Here is a 7,753-nt window from a genome sequence, read left to right on the forward strand (position 1 = left end):
ATTTGAATAGCATTACTGCTGTAGAAAATAGAAATAAATGAGAAATCTTAGTGCATAAATTGGCCAATTCATGTGTACCTGATAGCCACGTTAAAGCGTCTCTCAAAAAAACTTCCATATATTGGTTCCTCACCAATCGCTGCACAGGAACCTAAACCCTCTATTTCCCTAGAGATTGGCCCTGGGTAGGGAAGGGGGCGTGAACACTAGTCAGTCCCCACTAACAACTAAAGACAACAAGGGAGACAAACACCGGGGAAAGTAGCTTAGCTTGAACCGACTTCAGAGAGATTACACCACACGTCCTCATAGCTCCTGAGAGGAAGTAAGCAGACTTCAATAGCTCCAAGCCTTCACAAGGGAACATGTGAATATTACTGACGCCTCCCTGTTGCAAGTATTTAAACACCCATCCCTAGGTGTCAATTAGAAGGAGGGAAGTAGCTGCTGGGTCCTAGAGTGAGAAAGATCTAAGAAGGTGTCTGTAATGCCAAACAAAGAGATATTCTGCAACCAACTGCAGGGCGACTGTCTGTCACATCTGACACACCCGTGACAGTTACTATCTGCTTCTATGGTGAGATCAATTTCACAGTACTAAGACTGTGTTGTGTTAAAGAGCTTGATCGGGATTCAATACAGTCCAAGAAGACTACACAATGTTATACAAATACTTTCCAGGCAATATGAGGCTTTGCAGTATTGTTGTTTATGGCAAAGTGATTTGCTGCAAATCATATTTTTTTTTAAGTTTTGACAAATCTGTTGAATTTGAGTTTCAAAATATTACATCAATCTATCTATAGAACATTTATGACATATTCTGTTCAGATGTCATAAATGTACTTCTCAGATAGCTTTAGATATTTATTTTGAATGTGACTTCCTGAATCTTGTACTGTTGTGTAATCAATCAAGGATAGAACTAAGAGTAGGTAGAGTAGACAATCCTGATAATTCTCTAGATTTAAACAATTAATAATAAGTGGCACTAAATGGAAACAATCATTAGCATTGAGATGGAATCTGTCACAAAGGAACAAAATTTTGCTTCCAGTTCTGCTACTCTAAAGAATTCGAATTTTCTTGCTGTGGATATTGCGTCATAGATGAGAGCCAACAGGAGCAGATACCAAAAAAGCTTATTCCACATAAAACCATATTTCACAGTCAGTACCCTATACATGTAGTTTTGTGCCTTATTTTCTCTGGATCATACTTTTTCATTGCTGTGCTATTAAGGTTTGCAAGATTCCTCACGTTACAACCTCTAACTTCTTACAATATCTTTTCAATCACTGAAAAGAGTAGTCTATGACCGGAGCTTTAGTGGCGAAGAGTAAATGAACAAATATCACTGAAAGCAATAGAATATATCACACTAGTGCTATCTGAGTACATTCAGGAATATATTGCTCTATTTATTGTAATATGTCCATTTTCGCACAATAGAACATGACATTTATAGATGCACTACCATCACCTTTACAAAAACATATTCAAAATACTGCAATTCATATGTTTGTCATTGTAACTGATATGTGTTTGAAATCTACTGTACACTCATGGGGAATTAATGTGGGAATATTAGCATATTCCAATAAACATTTTTCTTTCACAATAAGATGTTTAAACCCATAGTAATCATGTTTCACAGCTGCAGATCCCAAGCCTCCAGTAATTTCACTCTATTATTTGTATCTTCTAACTATACACTAATTATCACTTATTTCTTCTGTTATTCCTTTGAGTTTAAATGCTTTATAATGTATTAATTCATTCAAGATGTCTCTTCTGCTTGTGGAGTCAGTCTACTGATCAAAGCCAAGCATCACATAGGTAGAGATATAGAATAAAGAAAGATGTAGAATAAAGGATCTTGAACATGTAGTGGTCATTCCAGTTCATGGTGAGTGCTATGCATCATAAGCATCTTATTATTTTTCTTTTTACTTCGGTTTCTAACATTCTTTTAAATGTATTTGAAACATGATTCTCAAATGTGCAATAATGGAAGAAATGTAAAGAAATGCAAAAGCGCAATATGATCTTATCCACTTAAAAAGATTGATAATTAAAGTTAGAACCGCTCACCTTATGTGGTTGTGTGAGACACAACACTTATAAAGCCTGTAAAACCAGATGCAGCAGCTCAGATGAAACAGTAGATTTGAGTAGCAGGTTTGGAAGTGTTTCAACGCTCTTCAGAATACGACACAATTAGCGGCATGATAAAATTGTAGGTTTATTGTCAAGGCGTTTCAGAGTCCACCGACTCCTTCTTAAGGACAACCAAGCATAAATAAAAAGGCAATACAGTCTTGTTTTTAATTATTTTCTACCTACATATTCTCTTTATCAGGGACTTTGCTTATTTTTCTCAATGGGGCTAAGAATTTACAGGCTAGTAGTTGGCAACTGCCTGTTCTTCCCGGGACCAATCTCTGTTGGCTCAGAGTGATCATGGCTTATCCTCTGGTGATTATGTCACGTCGACAGACCAGCAACTTCTCTTCTGCTCTGCTCTGTTAATGGGGTGTCACTGCCGCTGTCCTGTTGACTGATAGCCGACTCCACGCTGCCTAACTTCGGAAAGCCCAATGTCAATCACTGTGATTCCTCGGCAAAGGAAGAGCTTCTCTATTGATGTGAGGTCAAATGAAGCAGCAGAATAGCAGGCAGGATTGATCTGTGATGGCTCTGAGCTGGCAGAGATCGGCGCCAGGTAGAACAGGCAGGTAGTTGCTAACTTAGACTAAAAGACAAAAATAAGAAAAGTGACAGATATCCTCTTTAAGACTGGCTCAATGTGTTTATCAACCTTTGGATAATAGATTAACACTGGGAACTCTGGACAAGCAAACACCCGGGACTGGAACTTGCAAAGGGAACTAGATGCATGGATGCCAAAGTTTGTAGGTAAGAAATTGCCACTATATTACAGCTTTGAATTGTATTCATACACACACAAGTGCATGTGTACATAAGTCAAAAGGTCCTGAAGGACATATCGCCGGACATGTCCTTGAGGGGGATATGGATCGCTGAGGTTGGTAGCTTCAGTGATGTAAAACCGGGAAAGCATGCTCCCGCACACATAGTGCTGAGAGGGTTAATAGGGCATAGCAGGGCCAGTTTATACGAGCAGACATAAGAGATGGGTGGGATTGGCTGCTCGCATATCCCCACCCCAGGGTGTTTGTATAAAATGGAGACCAAGTGTCTCATTCAGTGTCTGTGGCTTGAGGTGTGGAGACCTCCAGAGTGTCTGTGCTACAGGACACTGACTGTGAGTGGGCAAACCCGCAGTATTTTATGGACTAGTTATTTTCCTGCTTTGTTACTTTGTGCTGGAAAAGGCTGTCTTTTGTTTACCTTGCAAGGGCGGTTTAAGAGGCCTGAATAAACCTGCCTTGGACATTTCTAAGAAACTGACTCCTCTGCCTACCTCAAAAGTAGCTGAGTGAGTACCAAACCCGACAATTGGTGCTAGAAGCACAGGCAAGGGGCACTGTGACTGCTACAGGAAACCGTTTATGTCATGAGTGAAGGCCACCAGCCAGGGACGTCCGGCAGCATGGAGGAGGTGATAAAGGAACTCGTGCAGGCTAATCTCCAGCAGCATCAACAGCAGCAGCAGCAATGGCAACAGCAGCAGCAGCAGTAGCATCAACAGCAGCAGCAGCAGTGGCAACAGCAGCAGATGCGACAACTGCAGCACAAGCAGCAGATGGAGCTCCTAGCCGAGGTAATCCGTGGCAGAGCAACTGCCCTGCCCCAAACTCCAGGTGATGACTCTCACGTGAGGAAGACAGTAAGAGCATTACAAAAGATGACCCCGGGTGATGACGTCGATCCGTTCCTGACGGTGTTTGAGAGGGTGGCAGAGTGGGAGAAATTGCTTCCGGAGCAGTGGGTGGAGGTTTTGGCGCCATATTTAATAGGCGAGTTGAAGAAAGTCTATTATGAATTGGCCTTGCAGGATGCAAAAGAATCTGCCAAATTAAAAACGAAGATCTTGCCGCTCTTGGGAGTGACTCTGATTGTCGGATGCACCACTGGTCCTACTGCAGTGACAAACCTCCCCAGTCCCAAATGTTCGACCTCCTACACCTGGTCCAAAAGTAGTTGCAAAATACCCAGCACAGATGGTGGAGAGTCGTCATAGACAGGTTCATACACTCCCTTCCGAGGTCGATGCAATCCTGGGTTGCCCAGGGAGATCCCAATAATGCCGATGACTTGGTGGGGTTGGTGGAAAGGTACCAGGCGGTTGAGAGTTCCTTGGGGAAACAAGGGGTCGTAGCCTCTCCATACTGGGGTTACCAAAAGGGGACGGACACCCAAAAGAGGGGAGCTAGTGACACACCTGGGAGGCGTCCTAGAGCGCAGGAGAGGTCTGAGTTGCTGCCAAAGGTCCCGCCCCATAGCATATTATGTTGGTGATGTCACACCCCAGGTCACATAGCTGCCCGTTGCCCCATGACCAACGAGCCAATGGACTGCAGCGCAGGATGGCGCTGTTCGTACTTTGCATATCCAGCCTGCAGTGCTGTTCCTCAACCAAGCGAGGGACTGCAGGCATGCCTTGTATCAGTAAATGGAGAACAAGTGACTGCTCTGTTAGACTCGGGGAGTTTGGTAACCCTTGTGAGGGCCACAGTTCCTCATCAGCTGGTTCCGGGTAAAAAGGTTGGCGTCTGTTGTATCCATGTGAACGCTAAGGACTACCCTGTGGCCCGAGTGGTCATGGACACAAACTGTGGTGCCGAGTCCCATGAGATGGGTGTAGTCAAGGACCTGTTGCACCTTTTTATAATAGTGCGGGACACTGCCTTGTTTTGGGTCTTGTGGGAAAAAGGGAGGAAGCCAGGTTGTCCGGACAACAACCAGGTCGCTCACTGACGGGTTTCCTTTTTGTGTACTTGTTGGGGATGAGGATAAGCAGGGGCTGTCTAGCAAATTTTAGCCTGGGGGCAAGCACACAATGGTGGCCCATGAGTCGCGGCTCATCAGTATCATATTTACCTCTGGCTGCTTCATAAATTAGAGGTAACAAGGCTTTAAAAAAATGAAAACTGGTGTGTTATTGGAATGGCACACACCTATGCAATTATAGATAGTTTGCTGTCTGTAAAGCTATGTTTGCACATTGCGTTTTTTTAATGCTTATTTTATGTAAATTTTGTGCTGCGTTTTACAGTATCAGCAAAGTCTATGAGATTCCAGAAATCTCATGCACACACCTTGGTTTTTGTTTCATAAGTATTTTGTGCTTTGTATGTTTTTTTTTTCACAATAGAGCATGTCACTTCTATCAGCAGTTTTTCAGCATTTTGTGTTTTTAACCCATTGGAAGTAATGGGTGATTAAAATATACTGAAAAAAACGCACCAAAAACGCAGGCATCAGGTTTTGCAGCGTTTTTTTTGTGCCAAAACCTGATGAAACAGAATGAGATTTTTTTTTTTTCTGAACTTTATGTACATGCATAAGGAGACAAAAGAACTGTGAAAAAGTGCAGCAAAAAAACAAGCAAAATCCTGAACAAACCTTCCTGGCAAGAGATTAGGTTTGTGCTGCAGAGAAAAAAAACACTGAAGAAACACCTAGTGTGAACACAGCCTAACAGCGCGGGACATGAATAAAAACACTTTTCTGTAGGTATGCATAGGCACCTAGGAGGGTATAAAGGGGCTCTAGGAAACCTGCTTACATGCATTCATAGGTGATGGGCAGGGTTTATAAGGTATAAAACTGGTGACAGGTTCCCTTTGTTCCTAGGAACCCTCATTCATATTTGGCCATTGTAAATGGACTTTAAATAAAGAAGACGTGTCATTCTCAAAACTCAATTTAAACTATTTAAACAGTCATAGAAGGACATAGTCCCATATAAATAAAATCAGCATGTTGGCATGGTCAAGTGCTCACACATCATTCTGCCTCCTCGATCAGTATGTCTCATACCTCCTCAGTGTATTGTTGGTGTGGCCAAGGTCTCACACACAGTTCCGCTCTCTCGATCAGTATGTCTCATACTTCCTCCGTGTACTGTTGGCGTGGCCAAGGACTCACACACCGTTCCGCTCTCTCGATCAGTATGTCTCATACTTCCTCAGTGTACTGTTGGCGTGGCCAAGGGCTCACACACCATTCCGCCCTCTCGATCAGTATGTCTCATATCTCCTCAGTGTACTGTTGGCGTGGCCAAGGGCTCACACACCGTTCCGCCCTCTCGATCAGCATGTCTCATACTTCCCCTTAGATTGATTGACAGCAGACGTCTGCCCAGAGCGAGCGCTGCCTGAGTTGAATCCTTTTCCTTCCATGTCTGCATTGACACTGCAGGACCCCAGCTTGTGCGCACACCATGTCAGTGAGGGTGTGCTTTCATCCTCCTCTCCCATCTGCAGTTCCCATTCACTGAACTCAAGAATCACATAGTAGCGGGTGGTTGATGAAGAGAGGAGAGAGGGATGAGTGTGCACCTGCGCTGACCATGTGCCCAATGCCAGAGATTACATTCAGACAGCACTTGCTCTGGGCAAGTGAGCTTTGTCAATCGAGTCAAGAAGAGGTGCGCAGCAAGGAAATTGAGGGGTCAATAGTGCATTGAGCCCGTGGCCATGCCAAGGGTGCACCGAGGAGCCCGCATTTACATTTAAAAAAATCATTTTTTTCTGGAAAAACTAAAAAAGTGAAATCTGTACAGCAGGTTTTATAGGGGCTATGTACCCTGTCAGAATATATAAGTAGCTTAAATTGTGTTTTGGGGGTGTCAGATTTTCTTTAAGCAGGGTATGTGTTTTTTTAAGTGTAGTAAAGCATGGTACGCTGTGCTTTTCTACACTTCTAAAATGTATTAAAAATAATACATCTACTCAGTGTAAAGGTGGTGAAATGTAAGTATAGGAAAGAAAAAATCTGAGATTATTAATTGACAGTTTAAGAAGATATCTATGATAATTTAAAACTTTTCATTAACTGACTTAATAGTCTCAGGTTTTTTCTTTCCTATGCATTAAAGAAGTTGTCCACTACTTTTACATTTATGCCCTATCCATAGGATAGGGCATCAATGTATGATTGGCCGGGGTCCCGCACGCGGCACCTCCGCCGATCAGCTGTTATCGGTCTCGATGGCGTCGGTCGCCGGCCAGAAGTCCTTACCTGAGGTGCTTGGCCGTCCATCTGTATTGACCGCCGCTTGTAACTGCACATCTGTCTCCCATTCAATTGGATAGGGCATCAATGTAAAAGTATTGGACAACTCCTTTTAATGAAATGCGATGTTTAAATTTGGGGACATATAGTTATAAAAATGTAAGTATACAGTAGGTCTACTGCAACTGACCATTGTAGAATGACTCTGCAAAGCGGTAGCACTGAATAACCTGTCCTGCATGACATATGATGTCTGTATATACAGTATAGGATATATAAGTCATATTATCCTGTATATTCACCTGATGTCTGTGCACATAGTATACCACATACTGTATACAGGATAATATATGACTAGAATATGATAAAGTGTGAGACAGACATCAGATATTACACCGGCTGCATATTATCCTGTATATAACATTTGATGTCTGTGTATATAGTACATTACATCCAGTATATAGGATATATGTCAGTATATATTATAGTATGACTCCAAAGACATACTGATAGCATACTGATAGGGAATCTAGATTGTGAGCCCCATTGGGGACAGTGATGATAATGTATGTAAAGCGCTGCGGAA

Source organism: Phyllobates terribilis, unplaced genomic scaffold, assembly GCF_046119375.1.
Source record: "Phyllobates terribilis strain yellow unplaced genomic scaffold, ASM4611937v1 Scaffold_7__3_contigs__length_470593459, whole genome shotgun sequence".
In the NCBI taxonomy this organism is placed as follows: Eukaryota; Metazoa; Chordata; class Amphibia; order Anura; family Dendrobatidae; genus Phyllobates; species Phyllobates terribilis.